This window comes from Dunckerocampus dactyliophorus, chromosome 18, assembly GCF_027744805.1.
Source record: "Dunckerocampus dactyliophorus isolate RoL2022-P2 chromosome 18, RoL_Ddac_1.1, whole genome shotgun sequence".
Classification (NCBI taxonomy): Eukaryota; Metazoa; Chordata; class Actinopteri; order Syngnathiformes; family Syngnathidae; genus Dunckerocampus; species Dunckerocampus dactyliophorus.
Window position 1 is genome coordinate 13128873 of NC_072836.1, and position 20292 is coordinate 13149164.

At 41.0% G+C, this 20292-nt stretch overlaps 1 protein-coding gene across 2 annotated transcripts in view; it reads right to left on the bottom strand.

The window, feature by feature from the left end:
- rbfox1 (RNA binding fox-1 homolog 1) overlaps window positions 1-20292 on the bottom strand; it is a 264175-nt gene that overhangs the window by 212553 nt on the left and 31330 nt on the right. Inside the window, exon 1 of one of the 2 annotated variants that reach the window (XM_054759809.1) lies at window positions 13956-13974. The exons of the other annotated variant lie outside the window; for it this stretch is intronic. The gene's annotated coding sequence lies outside the window, so the exon portion shown is untranslated. Of the gene's footprint in view, window positions 1-13955; window positions 13975-20292 lie in introns of those variants that run through there. 2 annotated transcript variants of the gene reach the window in all.

Sequence of the window (20292 nt, forward strand, 5' to 3'; positions counted from 1 at the left end):
ACTCGCATACTTGAGAAAGGGTGAAAGATGAAGTCGGATGAAATATGTTTGGTCCCATCATTTGGTAGCTTGACTCGAACCCCACCCACAATCCCTCGCCGGCAACAGCCAGGATTCACCTTTGATCAGAACACAAAATGGCAGCACTGACTCAGCTGAGATGTCAGACAGATGCCAATTAGATCAGCTCAGCCTCAGGCAACTGGATTCTCGCCTTGCAGCTACCCAGCTTGTTTTCCACACAGTTTGCCTCGATAGAGATTTTCTGCCCATCGGAATTATGCTTTCTGCAGGTGGAGTGGCAGATGTTTCCAAATTTAATACTTCATTCATTGCTAAGTTGATTTGTACCTGAAGTGACAAGGATGTACACTTCAGAAATTATTTGTGCCGTTTGACAGTGTTTCTCCTAGCATTATATTAGGAGGGTGCCCCATTCTCCATCAGTACCCACCACCCTCAAAAACGGTAGTTTTTATTTTATTTTTTATATACCACCACCTTAGTAATGTCTGAATATTTTTCACATAAAATAGGTCTTTACGTTATTTCATTAAACAAACTAAACAGCCGTATCTTATATCCAACCTACTTTGGTGTTCTCAGCATCACTCATCACTCAATGGGTGCTTTTTTCCATCAGACTTCTGTGGCGGTGTTAATGTCCAAGCAGACACTGTAGTAATTCTACATTTGATCAAACTTACTTCAGATTTGTCCGATCAAAACACACTCGCTGGATATGACTATCAAAACATGTGGTACGAGCGTCTAATTTGGAAATTCACTGCTTTTGGTAACGCACTCTGAGCATCATGGGAACTGTAGGGGGGTTGATTTGAAAGCCGGACTTGTGTGTTCGGTGAAGGTAGCTCTCTTTTAAAACAGATCTATCACCATGGTAACTTAGGCTAAACTCATAACCTGGTCGGGCCCAGGTTATGTCCAGGCTTTCATCTTAAAATCAGCTATGAAAGTGCCACTCTTTCACTGTTAAACTAATTTGGAGATGGCGTCTTATTGAGAACCTGCGTTTTCAGACGAGGGAATACGCTAAATATGCTCACACGAGCACCAGGAATAAAATGCAATATGAAATGGTCACATCTAGTGGTCACAACGACATATTTTTAAATGGAAAATTGTTCAAATGTCAGAGTTGTGCAATGTTGAGCGTTGATAAATGAAAAGACTAGTAGGGTTTAGTTAGTATAATAAATCAGTGTTAACTTTCCCATTACATGCTGAGCATTATTCTCTCAGCGGTCCTCCTTGGCAGCGACAGGGTTGCTTTTAGCAGTAATAATCTTTTGGGAACTCCTCATAACGCTCCATAATAATCACGTACACATTTTTTGTAAAATACACTGGCTGGGATCGCGTCACTTTTCAGTGGAAGTCGAATAACATGACGTCAAACGCCCGCTTTCAGGTGAACGCGCAGTTAGCACAAAGCTGAAAACCGGACTTGACAAAGTAATTTGATAACCACCGTCGGTCGCAGTATCTGATTGCGGATGTTAGGTAAGGATGTTAGGATGTTAGAGCACAAAGCCTGGGTTTGTTGAGCCACTTTCGCCGGAAACCGCCTTGTTCTTTTAGCGGATACACAAAGCCAATCTAATCATCTGCAATCTGTTGGACATGTATCTTTCACACATCAACACAAATGATTAGTAGCAGCTTTAAATGCTGTCTTTACTTTCAATTTGTGCCAACAGTTAAAAGCATCATGTTTAGGTCCTGCATGCAAAGTTATAACATTTCAAAATGTGCCTGCATTGTTTTATGACTCGGTTAAGTCTGCTTGTCCAGCCTTATATTTTGTCAATGTAGTTTAAAAGCAATGTTAAAATTAGTTCTTTTGAGGTCAATATCGTGTATCGTCTTGTCTCGTGAGCTGAGTGAATGAATAATGAAGGTGATCAATGCAAGTTTTAAGGCCGGACTGACTGTCAAAGCTTGTGCAGTGAAGCATAAAGACATAAACGTGTAAATATTGTGAGCCTTCTAACAGTGATACATGTGTGCTGCACATTTGACCTGTATTTTTACACAAGTATAAATTATTACCAAACTTATGGTAAATGAGATGTGTTTTCTGTGGGAAAAAATGGCCAATTTTCGAAGAAAAAACAATTTTTTTTACCAAAATATGCACATTTTCAGGGACGTGAATGCTGACTGGTGAATGTGTGGGGATGCACTGTGATATAATAAAATGGCTATAATTCCTAAATGGAAAATAGAATATTTTTATGTGAAGATTTGTTCCTGAAAATAAAACCCTTAAAAAAATGAAAGCTTCAAACATATTCTGTTTTATTTTGAATGCAATGTGGTTGTGACTCAAGTTTTGACTTGAGATTTGACATATCCCAAAACAGTTCACTGTCATTGAGCTGGGGCGGAAAAACTGATTTAAAAAAAACAAAAAACAGTCTGAACATTTGTCTTATTGACTGAATTACCCCAATTTTGTTAGCTTTCCATCCACGTAGTTCTGATACAAGGCTACCCAGGTTAATTAGATTCAGGCTCACCCAATCTGTATACCCGTGCTGACATTGACAAATAGAACTTTTGAGATTTGCTCGATCCTTTTGATGAGAGAATTTGGCATTTCTTGTAAAGAAAAATCACGATGCTTAACCCGTCATTGATTGTTGTGTACAACCAAGAATATGTCTGCAGTTAGAAAATTGACGGAACAAACAAAACAAAAAAGGCGGATTGCCTTGAGTTTTGCACAGACTAATAAGATACGCCCCGAAACAGAATCTTATATGAAATATGTATTATTAAATAGTAAGTATTCACATTTTACGTTGGTGGATTGTAACCAGATTGGAAGGCGATTAATCTGTGAAGCTCATGTTTTCCTAGTTTGGTGATGAGGGTCAAATTCAAAAGTTCTGCCCACTTCTTTTGTACATGTATGTTAAGTCACAACCCAACCATTGCATGTCACACTCACTAATTTGACCTTTTCTTGATTTGCTTAGAGCGAAAACTTCCATAAGTCTGAGCGATGGCTACTGGGGTTGCAGGAAGTGCACCGTGTAATATTTTTTAATCCATGTGCAAGACTAGAGAAGCTGGTAGAAAGGCTTTGAAGTAAATCATTGTAAGAATGTCGACGTTGGTCAAGTTCTAAATAGTTAAAATGCTCAGCATGTGCAAAATAAAAGATTTTTTTTGTCCTCTGGGTAAAACTCTTTAAATGAATTCAAAAAGGTAGATTATCTGCGCCCAAATAATATGTTAGAGTGACCTTTTAGAGCAAATTTTAACTAAAGAGCCTAAAGCTAGAGCAGCGAAGTGAGCCGTAGACAAAAATGCTATAAAGTCTTTTAATATCGGTCACCGAGAGTTAAGGTCTTTCCTCAGGCCCTGCTCATTTAATCCCTGTTTGGCTGTATGTCAAAACGACAATCCAAGCTGTGCGGAAAAAGAATGACTTGGCCTTTTGTAATCAAAAAGCCATTTTACTTTGAGAACACCGACTGATCCAAAAACTTTGTGTTTTCCTCACCACATGGTTATTTTTTAGCGGCAATTCTTGGCCTAGAGTAGGTTTTATATTATGCTAAATATCTTCAAACTTCATACCTTTCTCTCTGTGATGACAGCAAGAGATTACAATGTGAGCATTTACTCTTAAAACATTTGTTTTGCTGAGTTGCCGGTGAAAGCAGGTAGGGCAGAGGTCGGCAACCCGCGGCTCCAGAGCCGCATGTGGCTCTTCAGCCTCCTTGTTGCAGTTCCCTTTGCTAAGCCTGGTGATTTTTTTTAACACCAAAGTAAAGGAAATGTGCGTTTTCGAAAAGAATGTGAAATATCTGACTCACCTCAAGTCCGTGAATGCATCTATACTGCATGCTTAACTGCTGATTGGATGAGCAAGGGAAGGGGAGGTACAGTAGTCTGGTGCCTAGGTTCCCAAAGTGGGGTACGCATACCCCCAGGAGTACACCAATTGTCATTGGTGTACGTGAATAAAAATGAAAAACAAGCGTGTAACACAATTACGAGCGCACCTGAACGCCTCATAGCACAGACCGCACTGTCTTAGCAGAAAGAAGGAAGGAGACACGCCGTGAAGTTCATCATTGCTCTGTGTGAGTTCTATGAATAAGTCAGTTTGATAATTATGTTGTGTATTAAAAGCGTTTAATCTTGAAGGTTTAATTTATATTGGTGTTCCAATCCCTGCACTGTGAAAACCTGTCAATGTATGTGCTTGTCACGATGAGAGAGTGGATATTCCCCTGAAAATGACGTTTTATCGCTGCCAACCCCTGAGTTAGCGTAACTGTTTTCATTAGACACAAATGCTTCAACATCCAGAATTTGTAGGTTTCTATACATACAGATGCATAGCATGTACCTGACACGGATGCTGAACTGTTGTAACAACATGACGTCAGTCCAAGATGGTGGCGCCCCGGGGTGTGTGGCTTTAGCAAGATTAGCTCAAAACGTCTAGCAAGATGAACACAAATTGTTACTGAAATTACAACAGGCAAACAGTGTGGTTTATGTAGACGCAACTTGGAAAAACGCCTTCTCCGATAGCTAGCCGGGATGGCCTAGCAACCTGCAAAGCATTGGAGGTGCATGCCACCGCTAGCTGCTCTATTGGAAGATGAAGGCGGCCCCACAACAGCCTGACGACAAGGCTAAAGGTTAGACTGTGAATCCAATTCCATCTGTTCTATTAATCATCTTATATCATCATTCATTAGTGGTGAGTACCTATATACTGTATTTTATACTGTGCGGTCCTATGTCAGGGGTCGGGCGTGGGGTGGCCTGGGGCGGTCAGGGTTGCCTCCCTGTAGCCTCTTGCTGGTCTCCCCAGGGAGGGGGGACATTGTGGCCTGTCCCCCTCTTAGCACCGTACTGCCCCCCCTTTTTGTTTTTTTCTTCTTTTCTATCCCCTCCTGCTCCAGTCCGGCTGCTCCCAATTTGCATAACAACAAAACATCAAATAAAGTAAAATAAAATCTATAACAGGGGAAGAGTATCTTATACTTTTCCCTGGCAGAGAAAATCTGTTTAGCATGTAAGGGCATTTTCATTAGTGGTGAGTTCCTATTTTATACTTTAAAATTAAAATGTGTTTATTTAGTATATGAGGCATATGTGGGGCTTAACCTCAGACTGTGCATTTAGCATTTAGCTTGAAGCTTTTGTTGAGAGTAAACAATAACAATTGAAGAGAGAGGGGAGGGTTCTGGAGCTGAATCTGATCTAACAATACTGGTCACTTTTATTACCAATGTTGATCCCAAGTCAGAAGAAAACATCAAGCGAGCAGGGGTGATAAGCGGGATAGAAGATGGATGGATGCTTCAGACTATTTGTGTGGAATTGTAAATCTGTAGCCCTAATAGTTATTGAAAATAAATTCAAAACAAAAAATTGGGAAATGTCAATGTCATATTACAAAATAATCAAGGGTGCTTGAGCCTGAGTAAATGCAGCACAGTCTAAGTGCAGGCCAGCAGGGAAAGAGTGGGATACTTCAACATGGTACAGGACACTGGTGCAGTGTGAGTGCAGGCCAGCAGGGAAAGAGCGGGATACTTCAACATGGTACAGGACACTGGTGCAGTGTGAGTGCACGTCTCACAGTTTAACTGTGAAATTTTTTAACGTCTTCACCACAGGTCAATGGTTGATACAGATGTGCTGTGTGTTGTCCATTCTGCAATTAAGCTGTTATTACACTGTGACAATATTAAAGGGGCCCTATCCTTCTCATTTCAGGGTCTTTTGATCATTATATTGAATCCCAGTGGGGCACTATAGTAAGTTTATTTCAATAAAATACTAAATCTCAAGTTGGGTACAGGTTAAATCTGCATTCTTCTCCTCTTTGCCAAAACCCTGATTCAGCAGTCTCCTCCCCTGACCACGCCTACCTTGTTGCAATCTGTCAGGGGTGGAGGGTTAGCTCCTGTGCCCCACCCCCACCTGCCGCCAACACTCAGAGCTGTATAGACACGTCCCCTCAACTGGTTACGTGCTCATGATTATCAACAAACAGTAAAAAAAGAATTAAATATTGGACATAACTGGAGTTCTAACTGAAGTATATATGCAGAGATTAATTTTTTTTAATATGTATAAATATCAAAGTAATCTGCTTCCCAGTAATGTCAGTTTGAGGATTTATGCTGCTCTGTTTGAGCATTTATTTTGCATTGAAACAAGTTTGTTCACACACACAGTAGGTATTGAGGCTCTCTTAGCTTGGAGCTTCACCTGCTTGATATTTGAACTCTGTGATGGCTGTTCTGGTCCTTCCCTGAAATAGATCGATACATGACTGGGAGCAGAGGGCAAACTTTACCCCAGGCAAGTGCATAATCAATACTCATGTGAGTTCCTGCTAATTAAACTGCCACATTAATATCTCTCTCAGTGAAAGCTACCTCTGGACAGGATTGGGGGGTGGATGGGAGAATGACAGGATCAGATGAAAAAGTAAACGTGATAAAAAGGAACAGGAACAGGAATAATAATAACAGGAATAAAAAAGAACACATAATAAATGACAAACTTTAAGGATAAGCTAAAGATAAACGGGATGGTTTTGGTCCAATTAACGGCTCTCGTCACTTACCCACCAAGATTCCTGTACTGTTGTTTACAATAAAGTTATCACTGTAATTAATGCTGGCTGAGCAGTTCTCTCATTAAAAAAAAAAATTAAGTTGTTATCTATAGTGACTTTTCAGATTTTGTAAATAAATAACAGCCATGTTCAGCGTACTACATATTAACCCTCTACCCTTTTGCAGTTTTCACCGAAATCATTAATACCAACTTATGGTAAATCCATTTTCCACCGCTTATCCGAGGTCCGGTCGCGGGGGCAGCAGCCTAAGCAGGGACGCCCAGACTTACCTCTCCCCGGCTACTTCATCCAGCTCCTCCCGCCGGATCTCGAGACTTTCCCAGGCCAGTTGAGAGACACTCACCAACGTGTCCTGGGTCTTTCCTGAGGCCTCCGGACGTGCCCTCAACACCTCCCCAGGGAGGCGTCTGGGAGGCATCCTGACCAGATGCCCAAATCACCTCATCTGGCTCCCCTCAATGCAGAGAAGTAGCGGTTCTACCCCGAGTTTCTCCCAGACGACAGGCCTTATCACCTTATCTCAAAGGAGAGCCCAGCCACCCAACGGAGAAAACTCATTTCGTCCGCTTGCACCCGCAATCTTGTCCTTTCGGTCACTACCCAAACCTCATGACCATAGGCGAGAGTAGGGACGTAGATCAAAAAGTTGAAAGCTTTGCCTTTGGCTCAGCTCCCTCTTCACCACAAAGGGCAGATATAGATTCAGCATCACTGCAGACGGCGCACCAATCCACCTAATGATCTCACGTCCCATCCTTCCCTCACTCGTGAACAAGACCTTGAGGTACAGTACTTAAACGCTTCCACTTGAGGCAGGATCTCATCCTCGATTCGAAGATGGCACTCTACCTTTTTCTGGACGAGAACCATGGACTCGGACTTCGAGGTGCTGATTTTCATCATCCAAAGGAGTATGGCCCAATGAAGCCAGCAGGACCACATCATCTGCAAAAAGCAGCGACCGAATCTTGCAGCCACCAAACAACGCCCTGGCTCTGTCTAGAAATGCTGTCCATAAAAGTAATCATCAGATCGGTGACAATGGGCAGCCCGGGCGAAGTTCTACCCTCAATGGAAACAAGTCTGAATTATTTCCGGCAATGTGGACAAAGCTTCAGTACTATAGCGACCAAATCGAACCTGAATTTGGTGGTCCGGGAGTACTCCCCACAGGGAGGAACACGGCTGAATGCCTTCTCCAAGTGGACTGGTCGGGCAAACTCCCATGCACCCTCAAGGACCCTGCAGAGAGTGTAGAGTTGGTTCACAGTTCCACGACCAGGAAGAAAACCAGACTGCTCCTGCTGAATCCGGGATCCAACTATCCAGGGGATCCTCCTCTCCAGAACTCCTGAATATACCTTGCCAGGAAGGCTGAGAAGTGTGATCCCAAGATAGTTGGAATGTTAGCCGGATCTCATCCACTCCCGGGGCCTTGCCACCGAGGAGCTTCTTGACCATCTCGGCAACCTCAGCCCCAGAAATAGGGGAACCCACCATGGAGTCCCCAGGCACTGCTTGCTCACTGGAAGTCTTTTGCAATTTAGCATTTAAAATGGAAGGTAACTATAGTTCATAGTTCATACCCTTCACTATTGTTCATAATAGAGGGATCGCACCCAATTCTGGCATTCCGGTAGTGTCACTACGCCCTTACTGCCTATGGGTCTGCTGGTTGAAGACGAGGTGGTATTGATGTCAAAACAGTCTGCACCTTCCAAAGTCACTCTTATATACGTCGTTGGGGGTGGGATGTTAGGCTCCCATGGGAACGTACTGGACTGCTGGAGAGGCGGCGAGGTTGTAGCCAGCGGCAGAGGAGGCTCCGAGGCAGAGGTAGAAGGTTGAGAGGTCCTCCAGCATCTGCTTGTGCCGAATGATCATGTGACTCTGGGCCTTGAGGGCGAACTGGAGCTGTTCCTGCTCTGCAGGATCCATGACAATGGCTGGATTATTCTGTCACGTTTGGGAACGGGGCAACGAAGACAGATCCCAAAATGCAGAGGGAAGGCCAGTTCAGTTAAGCAAAGTCTTTTAATGATGCCAAAACAAAAGAGAGGGAATTCAGGAACAAAAAAACACACCGCGACAAAAGAAAACTAGAAACTGAGGAGAAAGTAAGGACTACCTGTGAGTCAGGCGGGCTACTGGGCTAGCAGGAAGGTGAGGAAAAGGAGAACAAAAAATAGCATAGCCCAGACCAAAGCCAACAGGTGTGACAGCGGAGCATGACAGCTACAAAATGAATATAATAGACTGTTGGGAATAAATTAATAAAATTTAATGGAACAAATACTAGAATTTAAGGTGTGGGTCAGTGCTCCTGATAATATTCCGTACACACCGCTGCTCCCTCCATTGGTGAATCTTTCACTTAAATGCCAGTCAATTGATAAACTCCAAATAAATAATAAAGGCTACCTGGATATTTCTGATGGTGTTTAAGTGGGTGTCTGAGAGAGGAGAGAGCGCGACAGAGAGAGATGGGTAACTTCTCAGAAAAAGATTAAAGACTTGGGAACTACAGCTTTCCTAACAAGTAAAGAAAAGGTGCAACATAAAAAGAAAGAAAGGAGAAAGGAGGCGAGGCAGACACAGACACAGCAAAAGAGGAACACAGAGGAGCAAGGCTGGAGGAGGGATGCAAGTGTAAAGCAGGTGAGGAGGTTGAGGAGGCATTAATATGTAATTTATTGATGAGGGATAGAATATGCGTACAGAGCAGAGTGGAGGCGAGGCAAATCCAGCGTGCCGTGGAAGTCCCTGACGTTAGCATTATGCGCCTTTCCATTTATGCACTTCATACATACTAATACATTCATGCACACACACACACACGCGCGCGCACACACAGCGACCTGCATTGCTGTGAGCAATTCCCCACTTCCTCTTCTTACCGCTTTACCTCCACAATAAAAATGATATGGATAAATGTAGTTTTGGGAAGCACGTTTTTTTCATATAGCGGCCAATTTGTACAACTTTGATGTAATAGCAATTAATGAGCAATGGGACTTTTGAAAATGAATACAATTTTTATTTGTGTGCTTACTGTTATATTGCAACACTGGTGCAGACTTAAAATACGAAATACGAAATACTAAACCAAGCAGCAACCAACCAACGTTCCCAATATAACTGGCCTGCAGCCGACCCATTGATTGGTGCATGCCTCTTGTTCATTTTGAGTTGAAAAATATATACATTTATATAAAAATATAAATAAAATAATAATATAAATAAAATATGAATACATTAAAAAATGAAATAAAACAAAATCTAAATCATTTTTTCAAATGCACTCAGAAATAGCAGCAAATGGCTGCATAAGATGGAGATGAGCACATGTTAAACCCAAGTTACTTTTTTTGTTGATTTGACTTGTACTTGAGTCAAATTTCAGATAAGTAACTGCACTTTTGAGTACAATGTTTCAGTGCAGTCGTCCCTCGCTACGTCGCGGTTCGAACATCGCTCCCGCACTCTATCGCGGTTTCACAAAAATGTATTCATTAATAAATGATCTGTATCGTGGTTGACTGTGGCCTACTATTAGTCCAGATGGTACATATTCTTGGGCTTAATTAAGCATTTTCAAGCATAAAAATGTTTACATTTAATGAAATACTGTAAAATGCACATACTGTTTAAGGCAATGCAAGACGTTTACGAACTGTAGCCTGCAGTGGCCACTAGGTGTCACTGGTAACACGCACCAGACTTGCTCGCCAACGACAGGCTTTTATTAGTTATAGTTATTTATCTCACAACAGGCACAATAATAACATAATAATAATAATAGTTAACATCATCCTCATAATCATAACACGGGCTGCTGTTGTGGCCGTACTCCAGCTAAAACTCAACTCAATCCACCAACGTCACTTCCTGTCCACACATCCGGAAGATACAGTATTTATTGAAACACACATGTCTTATTTATGTCTTACATGGCTTATTTTCTCTGATTATATGTATAATATAATTATAATAATATAATATATTCGGTAGTATGAGTGTGAAGGTGACTGTAGGGGTGTTATTTCATGTCTAGAGGGCTCTAATAATGGTAAAAGTTATATTTACAAAGCCATAAATAGATGCTCCAACTACGAAAATGCTTTGTTTATTAATATTGAATCCTGCTTGGCAGAAATTCACCCTTTCTGGAACTAACTGACCACGAGAAACGAGGGATGACTGTAGCATTACTTTCTGAGGAAAGTCAGAAGCCTCATTTGTCCGAGTGCCGCTGGGGGTGTTAACCCTACCATCCCTTTCAATTGATAACTCTCTGTCAGACGTTACCACAGACACTGTGATCAAGGGTGCCCCAGGCTTAGCCTGCACCGTTTAACACGTATCACGTAGAAGTCTTATGTGGTTTTCTTTTTACTAGGACTAGTCATACTTAGCTAACATGCACAGTGCACAGTACATGTGTGCGTGCTCAAGTAAACACATTTTATCAAGCAAAATGATGTCTCTATCTTTAACACGGAGGGCTGTGCGCTTTGTGTGTGACTATTTGACTTCTTTTTCACAGGAGCTGTATTATCATACCCGCCCCCACATATTGCAAACAAATAGCAAGGTTAATATTAAAACCTTACGCAATAACGGTGCGAGCTTTATTTCCCTGCCAGATAAATGAAGGCATGCACTGCCTTCAAGAATTCGTCTTTATGAGCTTTGTGGGCGGGATGTTGAAATGATCCGTTTTGCATCATTCAGCTTAATCGGAAGTAGCCCACTACATCTTCATGCATCCCACTGTACCAGATGCTACAATCAACACTGGACTTCACCGTTTTACAAACGACGAACTGTAAATTTCAAATGTTTTGTCATCCTCGTCCTGTATTCCATTACCCACCACCCGGCGCAAGAGGGCATAAATCCTCAACTAACGTTTGTACAACAACACATTCCTGAACTCCACTCACAAAAGGGAAGAAGACCATGCCATTTTGAAGAGGATACATTTCACCAATTCAGTTGTATGAGTCTTTATGATACCTAAATACAGCAGATTAAACCCTCATTTCATTTCACACACACACTGCACTGGTGAGAAGAATATTAATGTAGTGGCTTGGAAATCATTATAGCTGAGTGGTGAGACAAGTGTCATAAACTACATTATACCACTAGAAGCTGATTTTACAAAAGCTGACCTGAATAACGTAACGTCGATATCACCGCTTAATTCTCACCTCGGGTTACTTTTCCTACCGGCTTGACAGTTTGGACGGGAATGTCTAAAAACGACGGAACATCAACCTCGGTTCGCCCGGTCAGCCTCATAAATATTGGACAGGGTCATCCGTGCCCCGGGTGACACACATTTAAGACTTTTATTTTAAAGTTGGCTTTGTTTAGCGATGGAAGGGTACACCATTATTTCAAGGTCAGGGTTCATTTTCAAAACATTAAGGGAACAAATTACACAACTAAGGATATTATTAAGGATATATTATAATAATATATTAAAACTAAGGATTTTAGGAATATTATAAAATATATAAATAAAAACTATACATATACTGTATAAATTTATAAAATTTTGGCATAAAAATGAGATTGGTTCATATCGATATCGCTTTTTTTATGCCGATAATGATTTTGGTGTGCGAGCAACAACTTGCTAGCTCAGCATGTCGGCAGTCTGGAATTACAGTAATCCCTCCTTTATCGCAGACCTGACCATGATAAGTGAATTTTCGCGGAGTAGGATCCCGTATTTATGAATGGAATACTTTCATAGTCATGACGTATATATGCTTCAGTTTTTCATAAAGCAGGGAACCCTGAATACGACCTTCTAAATAGTTCTTAACATTCTTAGAGCTCTCTAGACATGAAAGAACATCCCATAGTCACCTTTACACTCATATTACCCAATATAATACACATAATAAGAGAAAATAGAACATATAAGGCATAAATAAAATATAATATAGGCTCAAACGTTAGAATTTTTGACTTCTGGCTTCTGTACAGTACTTCCTGCGTGGCTATTCTTATCAATGGAACATTACTGACACCTAGTGGCCAGTGTAGAATACCTTTTTTTAGGTCATTCAGCCATTTTTATGCTTGAAAATGATTACTTCAGGCAAAACATACATCAAGTGTGCTTAAACATTTATGATTAATAATAGGCTGTATTCAACCACAAAATTAATGAATTTATGAATAGATTTTTGAAAAAAATCCAACTGGAGTCGCGAAATTGGAAGTGCAACGTGGCCGAGGGATTACCGTAGTTCCAAGTTTCGCCTTTGGATTGTAAATATGCAATTTGCAACGACAGCAAAATAATAAGGAAGACGTGCTGAATGAGCCCCACAGAGTGTGTTGGTCCAATTTGATTCTTACTTGTGATTAATCTTTCTTGTTTATAGTAGGAGACACATGTTATTTTAGTTGACCATTTGTCATGAATTTTGTTGAGACAAAATGGCTAAAATAAATATGGCACTTTTTCTATAACTTACATCGCATTTTGCAGTGTTTGTTCTTTTTTTTTTTTCTTTAAACGGTGTTTATTTGTGAAATGCATCCAGTGGCGTCGCAGTAAAAGAAGCATAATGTGTTCATTACACATTAGTTTGAGGTCGCTGACTGCGCTGCACTGCAACATTTGTTTGCAACACGTGAGGCACACTTCCTGTCCCTCACTCAATGTGTGCCATGTGGGAAACGGGTACACCCGAGGTTCCAGTCTGGAAGAATCTGATTACAAATACATGAACTGTTACACCCCTACATTTGTTACATTTTGTCAGAAACTTCTCAAGGGCTCATCCGACGTCAGCTCTACACACGAGTGTTCCTGTGTACTTCTACCGGGTAGAACAGGCAGCCTGTTGATTACTTTGAACACTGCTGCCCCCTAGCTGGAAGCTTTTGTATCGCTCAAACATGAATACCATGGATGCAGGCAAACCATGAAGACACTGATACCGAAAGTCCCCCCTGCCTCTTTCCCACCCACCCAACACCTCACCTGGCCCACCCCCAGAAAGGGGCACCCCACGATTTGAGAAGCACTGGCGTAAAGTTTACTTTATGCTTCTGCATCAAGGCAATATAATTTCCAGTGTCAAACGCGTTCTTCTCCGCTTTTGGAAAACATCAATTAGTTCCCGCTCCGGAGAATTGCACGGCATCCACTCAACCCGGATGCAGAGCTTCGGAAGGTTCTTGACCAATCAGCCTTAACTTAAGTGTATCCGAAAACTATCTGAACACCTGAGGCACATTCATTATCATTTCCAGTCGTACAGCACGAAAACGGCACCTTCTCGCTCCTCTTTGGCAGATCAGTTGGTCCAGAATTGAGGTCTTAACATCAAAGCCAAATCTTTGCTTCCCTCATTTTTTTTCCTTTGCCTTCTTCCCAGCTCCTTCAGAAAGAAAGTCAAGAAATCAGGGCCAAAACAAGGAAAATGTCAGTGAAAAAGAGAAGGGAGGAGGAGTCTATTTAAAGACAAAAAAACATTTCCCTGCTGTATAATTTGCTGATACAGATGATACAGTGATGAAGACAGTATAAGCTCTCCACCCCCACCCTACACACACACACACACACACACACACTTACATAAAGATAAATCCCCAATGGCCAGACTGAGGGTAAAAATAAGGAAGAAAACTAATTAACTGATGAAGTCCGTGGTGGGCTGCTGTGTCTTTTACACACACACACACACATATTCATACACATACACCAAACATTTCTGCAAATTGGGAGTCTTCTGCCCCCTGTTGTTCACTCTGCCACGCAGTTATTCACGCTCAGCCTGCCAGCGTTGTGATCAAAAAGGAGCAATGATGAAACGGTTCACTGATTATCAGTATTGTCAAATAACAACATAATTAGTATGATGCATGGAACGGTGTGTGTGTGTGTGTGTTTGTGTGATGTGCAGACTGAATGCGGAGTCATGCCTGCATTCTGTCAAATTAGTAACACACGCTGCAAGCATAAATCTCAACAATCTGTCACAGTATAATTATTGGTCATTCACTCCATACCCTGTTTAGAAGAACTAAGACGTATTAATGCTGTGCACCGCAGAAGGATAAATAAGATTAGACTTGGGGATCATTTCATATTATTTGATACGGGTGCCAAATAGGTGCATTTGAAACAGAGCCGGTGCTTCAATGGTGCCTGAACCAGTACTTAAAAAAGGAAAACATACACATTTTGTCCAAAAATAATGCCTGTTCATTGTTAAAGAATTTAACACTGAAATAATATAAATAAAACAATAAGTAAGTCAAACATTTTTAAGGGGGAACATTTTTTGCAGGATTTTACGCTACTTTATGTGCACACATGCTGCACAATTCCAGCAGAAATTGCTAATTGATACACAATTGTGTCATTATTGTTAGGCTACCGTTACATTGGTGTTTCCTGGTTAATCCTACGTGCTCTTAATGTTGATGTTCAGAATTACGGTGTTAGTTCATGCAGCTGTGATTGTGGCTGGTGGATAATGAAGCTTTTTTATCGGAGCTGAGCACTGCTATTGGCATGTTAAGGTCGGCATTAAAGTTTAAAAAGAGCACCAGACTCTGCGTACTTCTGTCGGGACGCTACATTACTTACAAGACATGACGCGCACAACATCACTCCAGTCCAGTGTTGTTTTTGGCAGCCATTTTATTTTTAGTCTTAGTCTTTTGGACATTTTAGTCATTTCTATATGTGATTTAGTCCAGGCTTAGTCGAGAAAAACTAAAAACGTTGAGTCAGTTTCAGTAAAAAAAAAATATATGTATATATATTCATTTATTTTCTATGCCGCTTAATCCTCATTAGGGTTATGGTAGGGCTATGCTGGAGCCTATCCCAACTGGCTTTGGGCGAGAGATGGGGTACACCCTGGACGGGTCGCAAGCCAATGGCAGGGCAAACAACCTTTCACACTCACATTCATACCTATGGACAATTTAGAGTCGCCTGACTTAACATATTTTTGGAATGTGGGAGGAAACCCGGAGAAAGCCCACGCACGCACGCACGGGTAAACACGCCAACTAGGGATGACAGAGTACGCCACTATCTGCATCTGTGTCTGTTCACCCATCCTTTAACATTTACAGATTCCTTACTGTTAACAAAAGTGAAGACAGACCCAAAAACAGGTAGCAAGTGAAGGTGACTGCAAATTATTTTCATCCAATGATGGTTTTTAGGTCAGGTGTCCACTAGTACAGAGCACCTTTACCTTATCTTTACCTTGTTTTTTTATTGACAGGGAGAAATTACTGCCTTTTCGTGTCAATTTAAATGATGGATTCTTACTCGGTAGACGGGTGCTGTGGAATGCTCAGTTGCCTTTCCAACAAATTTTGGTTGTTTGTGCAACAGTAAGCTTTTATGCTGCTGTGAGCTTCCAGCTCATTCATTGTTATTCCTCAGAAGAAATTGAACAGTGTGGGAAAAAAAAATGTGCCTTCTGCACCCAAGATGACAAATCAGATCTGTTGTGCACTGGATCACAAGCACCGCGGTGAGTTTGTTTAAACTGTCTATCGGCTGTAATTACGAACTCTGAAGTTAGACAATATCTGCGGGCTGTGTACATAATCATGCAGCGTACGTGGGACCCTTTCTCCGGCAGGCCCCTGGAGGCCTGCCAGTAGTATCAGCCATTCTAATGAAAGGCTCATTTGAAGTTTTCTGCAGCTGGATTAGATCTTCAATGTGTATGCTTTACGTCCTTCTATTTTTGTGACCTCAGCTCAGCTCACTATTTTTTATGAATTCTCCAGCAACTTGAGTGCTCATTACCCCCATGTTCATCAAAAGCCACAAAAACTATCCTTTTATATACTGTACACATCTTCAACTTAACATTTTTCATCAGATTAATCACAGTTTCCAATTTAATTAATCATGATTAATCACCATATGCAACTATGTTTGAAATACATGCACTCACTGTGTCTTATTAACCGAAAGATGAATGACAGGAGGATTATATTTACGTACCAATATACTGTATGTGTATTAGAGCCCGACCAATTTCCTAGCGTGCCGATGATGACCTATCACCGATTAATCAATATTGGTGAATACTGTATATATATATATAAAACCCATGTGCGCACAGGGAGAACATGCAAATTCCACACAGAGATGTTCAATGGAGATTCAAATCCAGCTCTTCCAGATCTCCTGACTTTGTGGCCAACATGCTAACCACTCGGCCACCGTGCAGCTGACACGATATCAGTGAATGTTATTGTATTATTTTTGGATATAAATAAAAAGTCAACAACCCAGAAGACATTCGACCGTGGCAGTAAGTCAATTCACATTTCTTCCACGACTATTCTCCATTAATAGTCTATGAATCTTCCAATAAGTCAGTGACTCGTCTCCTAGCTTATCTTGCAGTTGATCTGTCAGTTTCAGCAAGTAAATGTCTTGTATTTTGCAGTGCGTAGACTGCTGTCGGTGTCAAACACTGCCAGTCAAACAACATACAGTACTTGTGGCCCTTTTTTTGTGTGTGTTATATCAGACTCATGACAACACAGTGACTCGGTGAATGTTATTTATTATTGTGTTATTGCCACTTTCTTGGCTTTGCTGTGCGTTCATGGCATTGCTTTTGGCATTGGGTTTTTTTTTTTTGGCTTGAATGAATCTGGTTGCTCACAGCCAAGATGACTGGAGAACTTCATTGAATTTTACTCTTATTTTATAGTTGTTTATTGGCGGATGACAGCAGTCTGACAAAACCATTTTATTTCTAGAGTACTTTCATGTTGCTTTTTCCAAACTGTTTTTTGGCATCATGGGCACTTTAAGAGGGCTGGTATTGTGTTCCACTGTACATTTCCAAGTGGATAATCTATTATTTGTATGTTAAATTAGAATTGTTTCATTTATGGTCTACATTGCAACTTATTGTGTTGTTATGTCATTGAGACAAAGGCCACATGGAGTGTGAAGTATCTCATTGTACATTGGAATTAGAATTCCTTTATTTGTTTTGAGACTCACTTTTATTTGGAATTTTTAATGGATCTGCTGTGTCTGGTGTATTACAATGTCTATATATAGGATGCTGCTGTACTTCTTCTTTAGAGGTGGGAAACATGAAGCAACCAGACTTTCTTGATACATTACATAAAGTATTTTTAAGAGCATTCTGCACTTGTCTTGTCTTGTCTTTTTTTTTTGTGCTTTTTGCTGCTTCATTCTATTCTTTGAAGAAAGACGACAAGCGGCATCAAAAATGAGAGCATCTGATTTTGTCATGCTGAAGCTTGCTTCTTGCAAATTGGATTATTTCCCCCTCTAGTGGTAATATCTGTTATCGCGTGTGTGATGTGTGTACTGCATGTGTTACCGTACAGGACCTTGGACAGCTACCTGTTTGAAACAAGCATGCGCCGCATAATCCTCAATTTGCATCAGCAGTGAAATTAAAACAATGGAAATTTCATTCATTTAATTGTTACCTAACAGTGGGCTTCAATAGTTACATAATAGTGGTGGGAATTTTGGCTCTTTTAAGGGAAATGGTTCTTTTGGCTCTTTTGGCCTTTCAGCTACTAAACGGCTCTTCAGATGTTTTTGTTGCTTAAATAATTTTTTTTTTTTACAAAAATGTGTTTAAAATTATTTCTAATGTAAGAATATTATTTTATCAAATGTTTATTATTTCTATGGATTTATTTATATACTCAACATGGAATTGATTGCTACAAGAAATATTTAAAATGATAAAATACAAAAACAAACACCCATCTATTAGACAAACGTGTGTATTATTTGTAAATGACCAACGATTTACAGTGAAACAACACATCCACAAAACATGACAAAATCAATTACAAATGAAAATGTGAAAAACTAGAAGGAAAAAGTAAAATCCAAGTGACACTTTTTTTAGCGAAGATTAGCATTCAGAAACGCAAAGCGTCTCGGCCTTTTTTTTTCTTCTGCTGCCTGTTTTCCTCACCTTTTCCACTTTGTTTGTGTATGTCAACCCTCACTCCGCCTTCTGCTTCGTGGCGAAACATATGGCACCCCACAGACCAAACACGTGCAGCTTTAACAGAAAAAAGTACCGGATTTTCGCGACCTTAAGGCGCGCCGTATTAAAAGGCGCCGTCTCAGTTACGGGTGCTATTTCTGTATTTAACAATGTAAACAGTGAGTTTGATTGTACTTTATTGAAGTATTTAACAATGTACACATGTTATTTTTTTGATCAATCCACATCCACAAATCCATCAAAGTCCTCATCTTCTGTATCCGAAATGAACAGTGGGGCAAGGTCTCCACCAAACACGCCAGGTTCCCTCTCGTCATTGTCAGTCTCGTTGCCGTGCGGCTCCTCAGAAATGATGCCGGCTTTTGCGAAAGCTCGAACAACAGTGCAAGCCGACACGTTAGCCCAAGCATCCACAATCCATTCACGAACTGTGGCGTAACTCATCCGGCGCTGCCTCCCAGTCTTACTGAAGCTGTGTTCGCTGTGATCTGTCATCCACGCCGCTCGCAACTTTGAACGCCCTGTTTACACCGATGTCATTCCTTCGTCAAGCCTCCCGGAATGAATTACGTAGGTGCCATTTTCGGGGATTCTTAGCCAAACTGATGTTGTTTTGCACAATGCACATACCGGCACGCTACGCTACCTTTAGCGTCCTCTTTCACGCGCACCCTTCCCACTTTAACGTCCGCATGCTGTCCTCTGTCACGTCCGCCTTTCCTCTATACAAGCAGCGTGTCGGCAGGAAATGCTCCCAGTCAGTCAAGCGGAGCCCTCATCAAAGTCACAAAACAACATTTACAGATTTTGGAACTCGGTGCACACATAAGACGAGCTGCATTATAAAGTGTCCCGTCCATTTTGGAGAAAATTTAAGACTTTTAAGTGCGCCTTATGGTCGTGAAAATACGGTAAAGAAAAAAACAGCGGCTCGTTGACGCCAAAAAGCCGGCTCAAAGGGCCGTTTTGTTCGTGACATACAATTCTCACAATTACATAGCATAAGCCTGGCGTCTTCCTTCAAAATTTGGGTCCTGCGGTGTGCTTGTAAGCGTTATGTTGCTGTCTATAACATGACAGATGAAGATCTTTCCAAGTATTATATATGTAAATATTCCACACGCTGATTGAAATCAAAATGCCAGTGATAAGAGGGGGAAAAAACGGCAAAGGTGCAGCCAGACGAAAGCGCTTTCACCTCAAGTACGCAATGACAACGTGATTACAGTGTCATCAAACTTAACAGGAATACTTGTCTTCACTAGTCCAGCAAAAAGTGAATGTCTGTACCTGCGTTACTGTAAACAACAACACAGAACGTGGCCTGCGGCAATGTTGATTAAACAAGTGTGACACTTCAAAAACTCCTAGACAAAGTTCTTTCGATCGTGATTGAGAGTCACCGTGCTCAAAATGTAATGCTTGAGTGCTATGAATAAAACATCAAAAAGGGAAGTTAATGGTCATTGAAGTCCAGCAATGATGGCTCATTACTCTGCTTGTTGGAATTAATGAAAATAAATCAGTCGCTGAGGGTTGTTGCTGAGGACCAAAATGTAACTTATTACTTATTAGAACAAATAAACCACTAAAATTTACCATCCATCC